Below are 20,726 nucleotides of genomic sequence, written 5' to 3'. Positions count from 1 at the left end.
TGTTGACTCCAACTGAATTAATCCCTATTTTAACATTTGGCATTATTTTTAAGACCATCATGAATTCACACAAATCATCCCTCATTTGAAGAATGTAATCCTTCCTTATACCACCACTTGGAATCTTTATCTTTAAGGCTTTACCACTTTTCCCATGAAACTGTCATTCATTACACCCATTCCAGTTGCCATAACTTCTCAAATTATTTTATATCAACTCATATGTGTATGTATTTAACCTCTTTTTCTTTTCCTAAATAGTGTATAAGCTTAAATCCTAGAAGTTTTATACTTTTTTCTCTAATATATTAACATCTTAATAGATATTTGCTGAAATATAGAAAATTATCTCAGTCTTATACTTATATCTCAGACTCCTTATACTTTTTTAGAGACACAAGAGCAAACTACCAACCACACACCTTTTAGATCTTCCACTGTAATATTTTTTCCAATCACAAATAAGTTGATAGACTTCAAAGAAAACTGAATCACATCAATACTGAAATTGTCACCAAAATTTAAACTTGAAAAGGCAATGTAATCAATTTAAAAGTGACTCACAGGTTCCTCTTGAGAAGGCAAATTACCTGGTGCAGATATTTTCACCCTGAATCCACAGAAACTAAGAAACCACATTCATAAGAGTGAATCATCTACTTGTAATTCTATAAAATCTTCATGATAAAAATACACAAAAAGAATTTCAGAGAAAATTGCAGCTGCTTTATAAAATGAAGCAGAAAAATCTGTATGATGAATTTAACACAACTAATATATATTTTGACAATGTGTACTTAGTAGATATAGATGTGAGCAGTGTAAAACCAGGCACTCCCAGAACTCTCCCAAGTTCCCTCAAAAACAACTTTAGATAATGTCTAAATACAAATTATGGAGAAAGAACGCACTAAAGTACAATTTTCCAGGTCAAGCCAACATAGAAAATCAGCAGGAAAGGTTTTCATCACCAGGTGAGAGTGCAATGCAGTCCAGCAGTGGCTGTATCACTATAATCTGAGTGCCATCAAAACAGCCACAGGCCTTGGAAGTGGTAAGGTGATGGTGGTGGTGACTAAACCATTAATTGAGTAGCTTCTGAAACTTTCAGCTTCATTAAGAAGTCAAACAAATGGTCAAAAGGAGATTACAGGGGTCTTTTTGTTCTGGTCTTGGGTGAAAAACAATGTTTTATTCTCCATATATGGATTTAAGTCACAGTCCCAGGGTGAGGAGGAAGAGGAGTATACAACAGTTTGAGAATGTAATGATGGAGGGGATCCTGGTAAGACCCATAGAATTAGCTTTTAGAATAATATCAAGAAAGATTTGAAATGTGGATGCCTCTATGTCCTGGAAGCAAATTCTGATTATAATATAGACTTAAAACTCAAGAAATAGCCTAGCGAAATAAGCAAATGAAGAAGAAGAAGAAGAAGAAGAAGAAGAAGAAGAAGAAGAAGAAGAAGAAGAAGAAGAAGAAGAAGAAGAAGAAGAAGAAGAAGAAGAAGAAAAAGAAAAAGAAGAAGAAGAAGAAGAAGAAGAAGAAGAAGAACAACAACAACAACAACAACAATGACAAGAAGAAGAACAACAGCAACAACAAGAACAACAACAAGAAGAAGAAAAACCTGATTATAGAAAGTTAATATGATGGCAGGGAAAATCAAAATGCAAGACAATAACATCAAAACTGTCACATCCAAAGCTTTAAAGGAAAAATGTGAATTATCTCAGGCCTAAAATGAATTCTTAGAAATGCTAAAAAAAAAAAAAAAAAAAAAAAAAAAAAAAAAAAAAACTCTTTTAAATCAAATAAGAAAAGTAGAAGAAAAATTAGGAAAAGAAGTGAGTGTTATGTAAGAAAGTAATGGAAAAAAGTCAATAGCTTGACAAAAAAGGAACAAAAAATAGTGAAGATAATACTTTAAGCAGAATAGTTAGCAAATAGCAAATTGTTAAAAACAAAAAAACAAAAACAAAGACAAAAAAACAAACAAAATAAAACACACACACACACATAAAAATCCACTAAAATTCAAAGGAACACTTAAAAAACATAATCCACCAAAGGGAAAGAAGTGGTATAAAATTTACTGATGAAAATAATTCCTTAAAAAGTAGAATTGAACAATTAGAAGCTTATGACATAAGACATATCACGAAGAAATAATGAAACAAAATCAAATAATAAAAAGTTCAAGAATATGTATTGAGAAAATATTGGAAAAGTAACTGACCTAGAAAAATAAACTGGGGATAAATAATTAAACAATTATTAGACTATCTGAAAGCCATTTTAAGAAAAAGAAAACAAAAATAGACATTGTTTTTCAAGACATTACCACAGAAAAATGTCCTAATATTCTAGAATCAGAAAGTAAAATAGAAATTGAAAGAAACTGCTAATCACCTATTGAAAGAGATCTCAAAAAGAAAACTCTTAGCAATATTACAGTCAAATTCTAGAGCTCTCAGATAAAGGAAAATATTTAAAGCAGCTAGACAGAAGCAATTAAAATATAAAGGCACAGTTAGAATAATCCAAGATTTAATAACTTCTACATTAAAGGATTGAAGGGTGGGGGATATGTTCTTTTAAACAACAAAAGAGCTAGGATTATAATTGAGAATCACCTGTTCAAAAAAACCTATTATAATCCTTTAGAGAAAAATTGGATATTTAATAACATAGAGATATTTCAAGAGCTGAGCTGAATAGAAAAAATGACTTTCACATACAAGATTTAAGAAAAGTATTAAAAAGTTAAACAAGAAAAATCAAATAATAGGGGATTCCATAACTTTAAAATGTGTACTCTTATATGGGATGACACTTGTAACTCCTATGGACTTGTTATTATGGCAGGTAAGAGAATTATCCATAGAGAAAGGACACATATCTAAGTTGTATATTATGGAATGATACACACACACACACACACACACACACACACACACACATGCACAAAGTCAATTAAGGGAGAGAAAAAAAGAATACTCAGGAAGAAGGAGAAAAGAAAGATAAATTTGGGTAAATTTTCTCATAAAAAAATATATAAAGGAGATTTTACAATAAGAGAAAATGAGGGGAATGGACAGGGAGCTCTCAAATGTTTTCCTTACAAGAATTGGCTAAAGAGGGAATAAAAAAAAAAAAAACAAAAAAAAAACAAAAAAACTCTCAGTTAGGTATAGAAATTTATATTATTCTACAAGAAAGAAGGAGGGACAAGAAATAGATAGAAAGGACAATAAATCAGAACCAAAACACTTTTAGGAATATATAAGATGAAAGGACTTTAACAGATCATTCCAAGGCTAGATTTTATGGTGCCATGATTTATCTTAGTATGTAAGACACACATGACTGATGCAATGTATGACCAAAATTTAATTTTAGTTTAAAACTAAATAGTTTTGGAAAGGATTCTGGGGGAATGGCATGGTAGGACAGTGCTGGAACTCTATCTTTCCAGAAATCAGCAGGAGTCAGGATCACTAAATGTCTTTATTCTAGATCTTTACCATCACCTCCAACACCAGGTCACGAGTGTAAGTGAGCGTGAGTTCCACCACCCAAATTTCTCTTACTCCTCCCACACAAGTCACTTCCCTCTCTTTGTCTCACCAATCAAGTCAGCACAGAACAGCTGGGAGGGTCAACCTTAAACAAGTTAATAGGGAACCTTCCAATTGGCAATTAGTCTCACCTGCTCCATTATCCAAGTGCATTTGCTCAGTTCTAGCCCTTTACATCTCCCGCTTTCTTTTGTTTTAGACCACAGGAGGTCGCGCCATCCCTGACTTTTCAGGGAGATGAGAACTCCAAAAAGGAGGTGATCACGCCCCCCCCCCCCCCCCCCCGACATCTCAGGAAGGGAGATGAAAAGCACCAAAGAGAAGTGGGGATTTGCTAGCGGGTTTCTGCATTGAAGGGCCTTATTAGAGACAAGTATGCACAAACCCATCAGCATGGGAGTTATTACACAAGCACATAGCAATAACACAGAGGCTATTAGTGGTAACTCTCCCCACAGTCAGTGCAGACTCGATGTGGTGTAACAAACAGGAATTGTACATGCAAGTAGTGATATAACAAACAATATAAATCAACATGGTATTGTAAGAGATTTCCAGAAGTCCTAGAAGGAGGGTATGTAAACACCAGACACACATACCCCTTCTTCAGCAACCAAGAGATAGTCCAAAACCAATCTATTGTCCATTGCTTCACTGTTAGGGAATCCAATGATACCCACAAGTTTTTGAAATCCCACATCAGTCTTTTTATATGTTAGGGAATCCAATGATCCCCACAAGGTTTTGAAGTCCAGCAACAGTCTTATGATGCCTCAGAGAATCCAATGATTCCTGAGGACTTTCAGTCCTACAATAGTCTGATGATGTCTCAGAGAATCCAATGATTCCTGAGGATTTCAGTCCTACAATAGTCTTATGATGTCTCAGAGAATCCAATGATTCCTGAGACTTTCAAGTCCTACAATAGTCTTATGATGTCTCAGAGAATCCAATGATTCCTGAGGATTTTCAAGTCCAACAGTTTTTGATGTCCATGGGTCAAACGCCATAACTGCCAGGTTCTTTCAGTGGTGGGCACAGTCAGCAACGGAACCACCCAATGTTTCTTGGGCCTTCTCCTTCGTTTCAAGGGTCTGCTCTGTCTCTCTCCAATGGACAAGGCGAATACGGCTCGTTGGCACCCATCTGATTCCTTCTCCATCTGTAGAGATACAAGCAAACCCTCTCCCCCAAGCAGTTAACCTATCTGGTCCCTTCCATTCACCACTTTCTGGGTCTCTCCACATCACTTGGCGATTATCTAAAGACAGTGGAGCTGCTCGCACTGGACACTGCCCTTCCGGTGAGTTATAAAACCTGTCTGCTGGAGCCAGTGCATCTTTGTCAAAAATTAAAAAATTAATGGTATAGAGAACTAAATTTAGAAGTTCTCTAGGGTTACCCGTGGCTCCCCCTTTCTTCTGTTTTTGGAGGAGTGTCTTAGTATCTCTGTTTCTTCTCTCTACTATTGCCTGCCCTTGAGGATTAAAGGGTATGCCCGTGGTGTGTAAAATCTTATACTGTGCACAAAAGTGTGTAAAATGTTTAGATGTATATGCAGGTCCATTGTCTGTTTTTATTGCTTGTGGAACACCCATAATTGCAAATGCTTGTATAAGGAATTCAGTGACCACTCAGGCTGTCTCTTTTGCTGCTGGCATTGCAAATGTGAATCCTGAAAAGGTGTCTACCACGACATGGATAAAAGATAGATGACCAAAAGATTTATAATGGGTCACATCCATTTGCCAAATTTCATTAGGTCTCAAACCACGAGGATTCTTCCCTGGAGGGAGTGTAGGAGCATGGAAAGGAAGGAAAGCTGTACAGGCTTTTACTATGCTCCTAGCTTCTTCTCTTGTTATTCCAAACTGCAAACGTAAAGCTCGGGCAGCCTGATGATATTTAGAATGAGACTCTTGTGCTTCTTGAAATAAAGGAGTACTGGCCAGCATGGTTAGAAGGCTATCTGCCTTTGAATTACCATCAAAAATAGGACCTGGAAGTCCACTATGGGAGTGGACATGCAAAATATAAATCTTACCTGGATGCTTTCTCACTTGCTCTTGAAGCTCTTTAAAGAGCTGATATATATTGGAGGCTACAAATTTTATTTGGGCTGTGGCAATTCTTTGTACCACACCTACTGAATAGGCCGAATCAGATATTATATTTATGTCTCCCGGATAATAAGCAAGAGCTAGAATGATTGCATACAATTCATTCTGCTGAGTGGACTGAAAAGGAGTTCTGATTACTTTCTTTATAGTTAAGTCACGAGAATACACAGCGCAAATATTATGTTTGGATGCATCTGTAAAGATAGTTGGTCTTTTAAGAGGAACTTTAGAAACCTTTTCTTCAAGAATCCATTGCCAATTATGTAGCACTCTGGTTATCTTTAATGGAGATCCATGTGCAAAATTTGGAGCCATGGTTAATAAAATTTGCCACTCTGGGATGGTTTCGCAGCACACATTAACTTGTGCATTAGTATAAAAGGTGTATATCTTGTCAGGTCTTGTCCCAGATAATTGTACTGCTCGTTTAATGGCCTTTAATAAAATTCTAGCCACAAGCACTGGGTAAGGAATAAGGCTTTGTTCTGGTTGTGCTGGGAGGTTCACCCACTCTATCACACTGTCTCCTTGATGAAGGACTGCTGTGGGGGCCTCTTGTGTAGCAAAAACTGATATTTCCAAGGGTTTTTGAGTGACTTTCAACCACATTGGATAAAGCCAGTTCAACTTGTCTCAAAGCCTCTTGAGCTTCTTTTGTAAGCTGGCGTGGTGAATTTAAAGCACTGTCTCCCCTTAAAATGTCATATAATGGTTGCAATTGACAGGTAGTCAAGCCTAGCACGAAACGCATCCATTGGATATCTCCTATCAATTTCTGAAAGTCATTTAAGGTGTTTAGCTTCTCTGTTCTTAAGGAGAGTTTTTGTACTGTAAGCACCTTAGGATATACTTCATATCCTAAATATTGAAAAGGAGCATGTCTTTGAATCTTTTCTGAAGCTATGTGCAATTTATAATTCCTTAGTGTTTCTATGGTTTTTTGTAGACATGCTTCTAACATTTGTTCCTCAGGTGCACATCCCAATATATCATCCATGTAATATAATAACATTACTTTTGGAAATGCTTTTCTTACTGGACTAAGAGCAGCAGCAACATACATTTGACACATAGTAGGGCTGTTTTTCATTCCCTGTGGCAAAACTGTCCATTCATATCTTTTATAAGGCTCAGCTAAGTTAATGCTGGGCACTGAAAAGGCAAATCTTTTCATATCCTCCTTATCTAGAGGGATAGAATAGAAACAATCCTTAATGTCTATAACCCACAGAGGCCATTCTCTAGGCAACTGAGTAGGAGATGGAAGTCCAGGTTGAAGAGTTCCCATAGTTTCCATCTGTTCATTTACCTTTCTTAAATCAGTCAACATTCTCCATTTTCCAGATTTCTTTTTTACAACAAATACTGGGGAATTCCAAGGACTTAGAGAAGGTTGTAAGTGCCCTTGGTCAAGTTGTTCCTGTACTATATCTAGTAAGGCCTGAATTTTATTGTTATCTAAGGGCCACTGTTCTATCCACACTGGTGTATCAGTTTTCCACTGGATAGGAACAGGTGAAAGTGTTGGCAGGCCTTCAACAGCAGCCCTGCCTAAAAAACCGAAGTACTCATTTTTAACCCTAATTGTTGTAAAATGTCTCTTCCCCACAGATTGATGGGGATTTTTTCAACTATAAAAGGAGTAAAAACTCCTGTTTCACCTTCAAATACCCATCTTAAAGGGGTAGCACTAACTTCAGCTGCTATTGATCCTCCTACCCCAGACATATAGGTGTCTGCCTTAGTCTTTGGCCAGTGACTGGGCCAGTTGGCACCTCTAATGACTGTGCGATCTGCACCTGTGTCCACCAGTCCTTCTAATGCTATGCCATTTATATAAATGGTGAGCATAGGTCGGTCAGCTGTCACAGCTGCTGTCCAGTATATTCCTGGGTTTTTCTGCTTGGAGTCAGAACATGGGTGACTGTCACCAGGTTGCTTATTAGGAGTCTGTATCAATAAACCCGATGCTACTACTTCCCCTGGTTGATAAGTCACACATTGTCTCCCTATGTTAATGACTGGGATATTATCTACACATTCCCCAGTTTCCCACATCAGTGTATGAATGAACACTGTCTTGTAAGTACTCTCAGGAGGTGAAATGGTCAAGCCTACTGTGCCTGGAGGCAAGGGATCCATAGGTTGGAGAGGAACAGATTTCACCTCTCCAGGGGGTATCTCAATTGTCCCAGCTGCATACAATTCTATCCTCCCTAATTGTAGTCCCTTTCTCCCATCATGTTGCTTCCAGGCAGACTGATTGTGTAATCCCTTTCTCCCCTCAGATGGCTTCCTGGCTGATTGGTCATGTCTGGGTATTGGACTTGGAGGCACTCTCTGGGTGTGGCATCGGCTGCCATCATGCCCCAAGTGTTTTTTGCCTGGGGCCCTGGAGCTGGGCCCCTCATCGCGTTTCCCTGAATCAGTCTATACTCTGAGGCCCAATGGAGTCCTCTGTTGCATTTTGGACATGGGGTTTTGGGTCTTGTTCTCCCAGCCTGTCTTCTCACTCTGTCTCTATGCCAACATTGAGCTTTCAAATGGCCTACTTTACCACATTGAGAGCATTGACGAGTCTCTCTGGAAACCCCTTGCCAAAAGGGATCCTGTCTCCCCATGTTGGGATCTTGGGAAGTCTGCATCATAGCCTGGCTATAAAAGGTATTTGTGCCCATTGTGGCACAGCATCTTATGATCTCCTCTAAAGGAGCATCCTTAAGTAGTCCTAGTATAATCCTTCTACAAACCTCATTGGCATTGTCTCTAGAAAGTTGCCTTACCAAAGTGTCTGTTACTTCATTTTCACCATTAGCCTGTATGACAGCTGTCTGCAAACGTGCCACAAAATCAGCAAAAGGTTCATTTGGTCCCTGTACAATTTTTGTGTAGGTCTCACCCTTGTAGTTTTTACTGGGGAGAGAAGCCCATGCTTTGATAGCAGCAGCAGAAATTTGCTCAAATGCTGTTATGGAGTAATTAATCTGTACCGAAGCGTCTGCATAAGAACCTATACCTATTAGTAGGTTATAGGTGATGGAAGTATTAGCTGCACTTTGACTATTTTGTTGGGCTTGAATTCTACAGAGCTCAGTAAATTCAGAAAACCACAACAAATTTTGTCCAGGTTCTAAGCACACTTTTGCAATGACTTTCCAGTCACTAGGGGTTAAGGTTTCATAAGCCAAATTGTGTATTAACATTTTAACATAATCTGATGTAGCCCCAAAGACAGTGCAAGATTTTTTCAGGTTTTTAAGGACATCCATATTAAAAGGAGCATATCTTCTACTCTCTTGACCTGCAGAATTACGCTGTTGAATCACAGGAAAAATTTGAAGTTTGAAATCATTATCTACTTCTTTTCCATTTTCAATTGCTTCAATAAGCCCTCTTTCTAATCTAGTTACAGGAGTGGGCAGTTGTTGGGAGGGGGGGCTCTGTGTGGGAGGAGGGGGGGGCGCTGATGATGTCACCGCCCCTCCCACTACTCCTCCTCCCTCTGTCCCTGAAGGTGGAGTGGATGTGGGCTGATCTCTAGGTGGGGTTGAAATTTCTTCCGGACAATCAGAGTCTACACACTCAGATTCCTCATTCAAATCCCCTTGCCCTTTGGCAATGTCCTGAGTTTGCCTATCTTCTATCTTTTGTTCCTCACGCTTCCTTCTCAGTGCCTTTTTAGAACTCTTCCTTCTTCTAAACTCTTCTTGATAGCTTAAGTCTAATAGAATCAAATTGTATAGATAAAATACCTCTGGGAAAATTTGACAATTCCCATTTTTTGAGTAAAATTCTTTCATTTCAAGTCCCACTAGCTTCCATTTATCTATACGTAGTTTTTCTTCATTTAAGAACCAAGGGGACGTGCGAATCAATGAGTGTAAGAGATTATTCATTTGTGGGATGGGAACAAGTAAACTTTTCTCATCAATTATCTTAATTATATCCTCTATAGCATTGCTAGATGAGGCAGGGGCTGGGGTTGGAGCAGGGTCAGCTGAGGCCCAGGATTTACCTAACATCTGCCCCATCTCAGTTACTAGAGATTGCTGATTTAGTCTTAACAAGGTAAGTTCCTTATTTCTATTAGAATACTCACCTAATCTCCTGGTCACAGGAGGACTTCGGTGGAAGTAGGGTGCCAGCCACATGTTGGACGCCAAATGTTGGAACTCTATCTTTCCAGAAATCAGCAGGAGTCAGGATCACTAAATGTCTTTATTCTAGATCTTTACCGTCACCTCCAACGCCAGGTCCCGAGTGCAAGTGAGCGTGAGTTCCACCACCCAAGTTTCTCTTACTCCTCCCACACAAGTCACTTCCCTCTCTTTGTCTCACCAATCAAGTCAGCACAGAACAGCTGGGGAGGGTCAACCTTAAACAAGTTAATAGGGAACCTTCCAATTGGCAATTAGTCTCACCTGCTCCATTATCCAAGGGCATTTGCTCAGTTCTAGCCCTTTACAGGACAGAAAATTCCATGCTTTCCAGATTTCTCCTTCAAATAAGAGAAAATAGTAACTCAGGGAAAGTGTAGAACCCTAAAAGAAATAAGATTTGGGACAGAACACTGGTGCTTCTGGAACAACTGGAGAAGATTCAAAGATTTAAGAAGCATGCAGGTTCAGTCTCTGTGAAGCATAAATACCTCCAGGTTAGTTTCCCTGAAACAGCAAATGGGCACCCTGGGGCTACCATGGTTGGGGGTAGCCTAGAGTCCAGCCACAAGATTTTTTGACTTCTGGACTGTGTGAAGCACAGGCATATAATTAGAGGGGAGTGTAAAGAACCTTTGATGATAAAGAAGACTGGGCCCAGCTGTGGTGCTGAGATGATGTCCTAGGTAAGAAGGAACAAGCACAGACATAAAGGAGATTTTACAATAAAGAGAAAATGAGGGTAATGGACTGGGAGCTCTTGAATGTTTTTCTTACAAGAATTGGCTTAAAGAAGGAATAATAAAAAACTCTTAGACCCTATAAATGCAGTAGTGGACAGGGACAATGCTGGCTTTGAACACTTACAGGAGGGTAGAACTGAAGAGGGACCTGAGCCAAGAGGTACCATCTTCCACACCTCAGGACTAGAAGTAATTACAACAACAATCTGCTATAAATAATATATATTTTTTTTAAATGAGCAGGCAAAGGAGAAAGAACCCAATCATGGAAAATTACTATGTGAACAGGAATACTGGAGTTCATCTTCAGAGAAATATATTGAAGTAAAAAAACAAAACTCTCTCCTACCCCGAAGAATAACATTAAATGTTTATATGCTCAAAAATAATTCATAGAAAAACTAAAAAAAGACTTTTAAAAGTTAAAAAAAAAACATTAAAAAAAAAGAATGCCCTCCAATAAAAATAAGATTATGAAAAAAAAGTCAACCATCTATAAAGGGAGATCCAGAATCTTAAGGAAGAAAATGACTCTTTGAAAACTAGAAAGTTGTAATAAAACAGCAATGAAAAATAGAAAGGAAGTGTAATGTCTCATAAGAAAATAAAAACTACAGCTGGAGAAAAGATCCAGAAGACAAAACTTAAGAATAATCTGAGCTAAGATATAACAAAGAATCTTGATACAGTATCACAATAAATAAAAATAAAATAAAAATTATCCTGAAGCAACTAAACTCCCTTTCTTTTTCATTACATCACACTAGAACTTTTTCTACACTAGAACTGGAGGGGAGAGGTAAATGATTCATCTCTTATCAATTCAAATCTTTAAAATAAATCTCTTTTTCTTTAGTATTCTCCAAGTTCTCTCATAAAAAAAGAAAAGACTTTAGCTAATGATGGGATCATCTCCAATATGCACTACTTATTAGAGAATTAAAGAAACAATTGACTACAACCCTACATTTTCTGAATACTCAGTTATAAAAATCTAATATTTGAGAAGAAAAATTCAGGAGGCATGGTAATAACTATTGTGTTTTACTACATTGTCCAATTTCTAGCCTTATAGTTTATCAGTAAGTAGAGTACTTGGATGTAATTTTCTGTCCTATAGATATATATTCACCAAGATATCTCTGTCAAATAAGTAGTTTTATGAAATTTTGAGCAGTTTTCCTGTGCTTTTCTGAAGACCAGAATTGAGTACCAGCCATGGTTTTACATATTTTCCTCTATGCACATATCCATGTGATAAATTCTTAGTCAAGTTTTCTTATGTTGAAAAAATAAAAGAAAATAACTTTCTCTGCAAATAATTTCTTTACTTCCCCTCCCATGCACACAAAATGAAAATTGGTGACTTCTTTCAATTGCTAAGAAATTGTCTATGGAAGCTCTCAGGTCACATGCACACACATGCATATATACACACAGTAAAGATACTTTTATTTTGCAAACTCCAAACTCCACCCTCATACTCCCTTAGTCATTAGCAATATTAATCATTTGTTCTCATCTATTATTCACAAACTTGATTCCAAATGAATTTTGGTTCTTTTTAAAAAATCAATTACTGGGGGCAGCTAGGTGGCACAGTGGATAGAGCACCAGCTATGAATTCAGGAGTACTCGAGTTCAAATCTGGTCTCAGACACTTAACACTTCCTAGCTGTGTGACTCTGGGCAAGTCACTTAACCTCAGCCTCAAAAAAAAAAAAAATCAGTTACTTCCTCAAAGGAAGATGATTTGTCATTATTAAGAATATTCATTGGAATGAACTTTAGGCTAGGGTCAGATCTAAAAGAGAAATTCCAAAATTATTTATATTTTAACATAAAAATATTATATCTTCATATCCCAGACCCTCAAGTGATAGCAAATGACAATTTAAAAGATATGAACACTTGTTTCTAAATGGAGCAGCTATACTTATATGACAGAAGAGAAAGAATACTAAATTGTAAAGTTGGGACTATTGATTTCAGATTTTAGTTCTGATTGTTAACTGATATGTGGAAATGGATAGACTTTATTGATATTTAGTTTCTTCATCCCCACATGGTCAGTAACCTAAATCTTCTATCTGAAGGGAGTTTACTAAAGATATTAATATCCAAATCTTTAAAAAGTGCTGCTTCTTCTCCTTATTTTACATTTATTATTTTTTTATTAATTTATCATTTTATGCATTTTTTAGGGGATTCTTTTTTTTTTTTTTAATTAATTAATTTTTAAAATAGTTTTTATTTACCAGATATTTGCATGGGTAATTTTACAACATTGACAATTTCCAAACCATTTGTTCCAATTTTTCCCCTCTTCCCCACACCCCAGATGGCAGGTTGACCAATACATGTTAAATATGTTAGAGTATAAATTAAATACAATATATGTATACGTGACCAAACAGTTGTTTTGCTGAACAAAAAGAATCAGACTTTGAAATAGTGTACATTTAGCCTGTGAAGGAAATCCAAAATGCAGGCGGACAAAATCAGAGGGATTAGAAATTCTATGTAGTGGTTCATAGTCATCTCCCAGAGTTCTTTCACTGGGTGTAGCTGGTTCAGTTCATTATTGCTCTATTGGAACTGATTTGGTTTATCTCATTGTTGGATAGGGCCACGTCCATCAGAATTGATCATCATACAGTATTGTTGTTGAATATATAATGATCCCTGGTCCTGCTAATTTTACTCAGCATCAGTTCATGTAAGTCTCTCCAGGCCTTTCTGAAATCATTCTGTTGGTCATTTCTTAAAGAACAATAATATTCCATAATATTCATACACCACAATTTATTCAGCCAGTCTCCATTTGATGGGCATCCATGTAGTTTCCAGTTTCTGGCCACCACAAAGAGGGCTGCCACAAACATTCTTGCCCATACAGGTCCCTTTCCCTTCTTTAAGATCTCTTTAAGGTACAAACCCAGTAGCAACACTGCTGGGTCAAAGGGTATGCACACTTTGATAACTTTTTGAGCATAGTTCCAATTTGCTCTTCAGAATGGCTGGATGTATTCACAGTTCCACCAACAATGTATCAGTGTCCCTGTTTTTCCACATCCCCTCCAACATTCTGCATTACCTAGCCAATCTGACAGGTGTATAGTGGTATCTCAGAGTTGTCTTAATTTGCATTTCTCTGATTATTAATGATTTGGAGCATCTTTTCATATGACTAGAAATAGTTTCAATTTCTTTATCCAAGAATCATCTGTTCATATTCTTTGACCATTTATCAATTGGAGATTGGCTTGATTTCTTATATATTAGTGTGAATTCTCTATATATTTTGGAAATGAGGCCTTTATCTGAACCTTTGACTGCAAAAATGTTTTCCTAGTTTATTATTTCCTTTCTAATCTTATCTGCCTTGATTTTGTTTGTACAAAACTTTTCAATTTGATATAATCAAAGCTTTCTATTTTGTGATCAATAATGATCTCTAATTCTTCTTTGGTCATGAATTCATTCCTCTTCCACAGGTCTGAGAGTTAACTATCCTATGTTCCTCTAATTTATTTTTTAATCTCATTCTTTATTTTCAGGTCATGAACCCATTTTGACCTGACCTTGTTGTACGGTGTTAAGTGTGGATCAATGCCTAGTTTCTGCCATATTAATTTCCAATTTTCCCAGCAATTTTTGAGTTCTTCTACCAAAGGCTGGGGTCCTTGGGTTTGTCAAACACTAGGTTGTTAGAGTTATTAATTATTTTTTCCTTCGGACCTAACCTATTCCACTGATCAACTAATCTATTTCTTAGCCAGTACCAAATGGTTTTGGTAACCACTGCTTTATAATATAATTTTAGATCTAGTACAGCTAGGCCACTTTCATTTGATTTTTTTTTTTTCAATACTTCCCTTGATATTCTTGACCTTTTGTTTTTCCATATGAACTTTCTTGTTATTTTTTCTAGGTCATTAAAATAGTTTTTTGGGAGTCTAATTGGTATAGTGCTAAATAAATAGATTAGTTTAGGTAGTATTGTCATCTTTATAATATTTACTTCCCTCTCCAAGAGCATTTAATATTTTTCCAATTGGTTAGATTGGACTTAATTTGTGTGGAATGTGTTTTGTAGTTTTGCTCATATAGTTTCTGATTTGTTTTTGTTTGTACAAAACTTTTCAATTTGATATAATCAAAGCTTTCTATTTTGTGATCAGTAATGATCTCTAATTCTTCTTTGGTCATGAATTAATTCCTCTTCCACAGGTCTGAGAGTTAACTATCCTTGGCAGATAGATTCCTAAATATTTTATACTATCAGTAGTTACTCAAAATGGAATTTCTCTCCATAATTCTAACTGTTGAACTTTGTTAGTGACATATAAGAATGCTGATGATTTGTGTGGATTTATTTTGTATCCTGCAACTTTGCTAAAGCTGTGGATTATTTCTAATAGATTTTTAGTTGAATCTTTGGGGTTCTCTATGTATAACATTATATCATCTGCATTAAAATTTTGATATGTTTATGAAAGATAAATCATGTAAAATTCATATGGGTAAAATAAAACCTTTACTACGAGAATGTATTCTGAACTGGGTCAAAAAATTTCAAATCAAGTTTTGGTTTTCTTCAAATGACATTATGATGTTGCTGTCAACTTGAGGTTTTACTTGATCTTACAGTTTTAGTGCTCTTCCACCAATGAAATTAAATTTAATTTGTACTTCTATGTATGTGTGTTAGTATACATTTCCTTATATGTATGTCCTTCAAACTCATTATAAAAATTATTTATATTTTAAATCTGCATGTCCAAAAGATTCTTAATGAATAATGTTTCAAGAAAAGGTTTAAAAGTAATGAAAACATTTGAATAATTATAGTAGAAACATAAATAGATTCTTACTCTTTTGGTATAAAGTATCTTTTTATTTTTGCATATGTATGATATATGAATGTTGACTTTATAGTATTATACAATAAAATAATTGTGTACTTGCAAGTATTAGACCTGAGTTTAAATCACTGTACGACTCCTAATAGTTATAATGTCTTAATACTTCTGAATCTCAGTATCTTTATTTGAAAACAACGTGAATAAGAACTTTACAATTATTGTTAAATCATTTTTCAATCATGTCCTACTCTTCATGGCCCCATTTGAAATTTTCTTGGCAAAGACACTGGACTGGTTTATTATTTCTTTCTCTCCAGCTCATTTTATTGATGAAGAGACTGAGGCAAACAGGGTTAAGTGATTTGTCCAGGCCCATACAACTGGTAAATCTTTAAAATAAGATTTGAACTTAAGAAATTAGTATTTCTAACTCCAGGCCTGGTATTCTATAAAGTACTTAATGCTTGCAATATCTCATTTTATTGTGTTGGTTTATGGAAATTGATTTGTAATCCTTAAAATTCCACAGAAACATAAGGTTCAGATAATTAAAAGTATTTCATCATTTTAGATACTTCCTCTGATAGTGACCCATTTCATACTTTGATTCTTTAAAACATTTTAAAGAAACTCATTGACTATCAACCTGTTACATCTCATGATCTATCTTCCTTTCTCAATCATGTGTATTTTTACTTTTATATATTTTTCTCTGAATATCTTTGTTGTTTATTTCAGCATATGTATTCCCATCACACAAATCCAATCTTCTTTAAAATTTTCCCTTTTGATTTTTCAATATATATTATATATTCATTACTTTTGATTATTAATTATAATAACACTGAATGACTATTTTCTTAAAAGACATTACTAGTATTTAATAGGGGATTACTTAGGCCCACTGAAAGTGATGTTTAATTTATCAATTGAAATCCATTTTGTCCTCATATTCAAGTCAAGGTCATTGTTTATAGGTTGATCCTATTCAAAATATATGTGTAAATATTCAAAATATAGCTATAAAATTGGATATCATAATCTTGATGTTAGACAATTTATAGCTATTTAAATTTTTTAGTTTTTAAGTGGATTCAGATCTTTTTACTAGGTTTTTTAGTGGACTCAGATTTTATTGTTGAAACACTATAATAATGGTAATGTATTGGTTTAATCAGCACCATGTAATTTACAAACATGAATATTTGGAGGACCTGATTGTAAAGATGTAAAGGACTGAAATTCTGAGTTGATGCACTCTGAGTTGGACAACCAAGCACTTAAGGCTAATGACCATTTGGACAATACTCTATTAGCATATGCTTAGAAAATGGCCCTTCCCACTATTCTGTGGTGGTTGAATCTTTTGGTGTATACAGACAATTGTGGGGAGGATTACAGAGGTGGAGTAAGACAAGCCAGAGTCACTTTGGTGTTAGAGGAGGAAAAGGAAGGTCATGGAGATTCTATGTCCATTCCCTTCACTTCTATCCCTAACGACCAATAATAAAGACCAAGGACTTTTGCTTATCCTGACTCCAGCTGATTCTAAGATATTCAGGGTGTGAATCCATAAGGTATCCAGATCCAAAAGTCTTCATATTTGGTGCCCTGCATGTGGACCAAGGACCTTAATTTCACTAAAGAAGTCCCCTGGTGACCAGGAAATACAGTGAGTATTTTAATGGACACACAGGGTAATTTTACAGACTAACAATTGCCAAGCCTTTTGTTCCAATTTTCCCCTCCTTCCCCCTACCCTCCTTGCCCAGATGGCAGGTTTCTGCCATAGATTGCTAAATATTTTATACTATCGGTAGTTACTTTAAATGGAATTGCTCTTTTTAAATCTGTTGGATTCTGTTGGTGATATATAAGAATTCTGATGACTTATGTGGGTTTATTTTGCATTCTGCAACTTTGCTAAAGGTGTTAATTATTTCTAATAGCTTTTTAGTAGAACCTCTGGGGTTCTCATCAGCAAAGAGTGATAATTTGGTTTCCTCATTACTTACTCTAATTCCTTTAGTCTCTTTCTCAAATCTTATTGCCAAAGCTAGCATTTCTAATACAATATTGAATAGTAATGGTGATAGTGGGCAACCTTGTTTTCACTCCTGATCTTATTGGGAATGGTTGCAGTTTATCCCCATTACATATAATGCTTACTGATGGTTTTAAATATATGCTACTGATTATTTTAAGGAAAATTCCATTCATTCCTAAACTCTGAAGAGTTTTTAATAGGAATGGATGTTGGATTTTATTAAATGCTTTTTCTGCATCTATTGAGATGATCATATGGTTTTGTTAATTTGGTTATTAATATGGCCAATTATACTGACAGTTTTCCTAATATTGAACCAGCCCTTCATTCCTGGTATAAATTCTACTTGATCCTGGGGATGATTTTTTGTAGTCTTTTTGCTAATATCTTATTTAAGATGTCTTATTCATTAGGGAGATTGGTCTATAATTTTCTTTCTCTGTTTTCAATCTACCTGGTTTAGGTAGCAGTACTATGTCTGTGTCATAAAAGGAATTTGGTAGGACTTTTTCATTTTCTATTTTTTAAAATAGTTTAGGGAACTTTGTTAAGGACTAAACTATAGATCTTTTCTAGATGAAATGGGACAGATATTAGAAAAAGATTCTCTTCCATCCCCAGCCCAACCCCCACCCCACCCCAAAGGAGTGCTATACAAAGCATACTTAAGTTGATCAAGGGACAAAATTTAATTGTAACTTGGGAACAGATTGCTAGACTCTTGGATTAGAACACACATCCCCTTGGTTCTTAAAGGAAGAAGAAATAGGACCAGATAATTGGAAACTAGTAGGAGATCAATTATGTGAATACTACAGTGATAAATGTCCTTGTTCAATTTCCAAGGAAATATTCTATATATACAGAATAATACAATGGCCTTAAAGAATCCTGCAAGTTATAGAAAAAGAAAAGTTTTAAGAATAGCCAGAAAAGGAAGTGTGAAGGAAAAGAGGAAGACAAAGAACAGATTAATGGTGATATCACCAGGGGGCATGAGGAATTAAGTGAAGTTCAAGGGTGTGGTGATTCTCATTCTCACAAGGCAGCTTCAACTCTGCTTGTGGAGCAGATCCTTGACATGCCCCCATCAACTCAACCTTCTGGGATGGAGGGAGGAGGAGTAGTGGGAGGGGCAGTGATACCACCAGCACCTTTCCCCTAGCAATCACTCCCTCCTATAACTAGATTGCAAAAGTCACTACTTAAAGCCCCAGAAGAAATGCAGGATTTAGCTGATTTGAAATTAGGAATGTATCCTGTTATTCAACAGTTTAACTCTTCAGGTCAAGAAAATAGAAAATACTCTCCTTTTGATACAGAAATCCTCAAACCTGAAAAAGCTGGCACTCTCATTCGGCTACATCAGCTTATGTTAAGATGTTATTACAGAATTTGGTTTATGAAGTCTTAACCCCTAGGGACTGGAAATCTATAGCAAGGACATGCTTAGAATCTAAACAAAACTTGTTGTGGCTTTCTGAATATAGTGATCTCTGTAGGATACAAGCCCAATGAAATAGTCAAAGTGGAGTTAATACTACAATCACCTACAACCAACTAACAGGTGTAGATTCTTATGCAGTCACTTCAGCATAGATTTATTACCCCATAGTAGCATATGAGCAAATTGCTTTTGCTGCTATCGAAGTATGGAATTTTATTCCAAGTAAATAGGACAAGAATGAGGCCTTCCCAAAAATAGCACAAGGGCCAAATGAACCCTTTAATTATTTTGTGGGACATTTGCAGGCAGCTGTCATACAAACTAATGGTGAAAATGTAGTAACAAAATTATGATAAGGCAACTTGCTAAAGAAAATGCCATTGAAGTTTGCAGAAGAATTATACTAGGACTACACAAGGATGCTCCTTTAGAGGATATCATAAAATGCTGTGCTACAGTATCACCTTCTATAGCCAGGTAATGATGCAGACTTATCAAGATCTGAACATGGGAAGACAGAGTCCCTTTTGGCAAGGGATTTCCAGAGAGACACATCAGTGCTTTCAATATGGTAAAGCAGAGCATCTGAAAGCTCAATGTTGGCATAAAGACAGAGTGAGAAACAAGACCCAATACCCAATGTCCAAAATGTAACAGAGGACTCCAATGGGCATCAGAATGTAGACTGATTCAGGGAAACGGGACAGGGGGCCCAAGGCAAAAAATACTTGGGGCACGATGGCAGCCAATGCTACACCCAGAGAGTGCCTAGAAATTCAATACCCAGACATGACCAATCAGCCAGGAAGTAATGTGATGGGAAAAAGGGATTACAATTGTGGAGAATAGAATTGTATGCAGCTGGGACAACTGAAATACCTCCTGGAGAGGTGAAATCTGTTTCTCTCCAGTCTATGGATCCCTTGCCTCCAGGAACAGTAAGCTTGACCATTCCACCTCCTGAGGGTACTTACAAAACAGTGTCCATCCATACATTGATGTGGAAAACTGGGGAATGTGTAGATAATATCCCAGTCACTAAAGCAGATAGACAATGTGTATCTTATCAACCAGGAGAAGTAGTAGCATTAGGTTTACTGATACAGATTCCTAATAAGCAATCTGGTGATAGTCATCCAGATTCTGACTCCAAGCCACAAAATCCAGTAATATAATGGACGGCAGATGTGACAGCTGACAAACCTATGCTAACTATATAAATGGCATACTATTAGAAGGATTGGTAGACTCTGGCGAAGATCACACAGTCATTAGAGGTAGCAATTGGCCCAGTCACTGGCCAAAGATTAAGGCAGACACCTACATGTCTGGCAAAGGAGGATCAATAGAAGCTGAAGTTAGTGCTATACCTTTGAGATGGATATTTGAAGGTAAAACAGGAGTTTTTACTTCTTTTATAGTTGAAAAAATTCCCATCAATATGTGGGGAAGAAACATTTTACAAAAAATTAGGATTACAAATGAATACTGTAGTTTTGTAGTTTTTTTTTTTTTTTTTTTTTTTAGGCAGGGCTGCTGTTAAAGGCCTCCCAACACATTTACTTGTTCCTATCTAATGAAAACTGATATACCAGTATGGATAGAACAGTGGCCCTTAGGTGGCAATAAAATTCAGACCTTATTAGATATAGTATAGGAGCAACTTGACCAAGAGCACTTACAACCTTCTCTAAGTCCTTGGAATTCCTCAGTATTTGTTTTGAGAAAGAAATCTAGAAAATGGAGGATGTTGACTGATTTA

The sequence above is a fragment of the Sminthopsis crassicaudata genome, chromosome 3 (genome assembly GCF_048593235.1).
Source record: "Sminthopsis crassicaudata isolate SCR6 chromosome 3, ASM4859323v1, whole genome shotgun sequence".
Taxonomy (NCBI): Eukaryota; Metazoa; Chordata; class Mammalia; order Dasyuromorphia; family Dasyuridae; genus Sminthopsis; species Sminthopsis crassicaudata.
Note: the sequence above shows the minus strand (reverse complement) of the source record.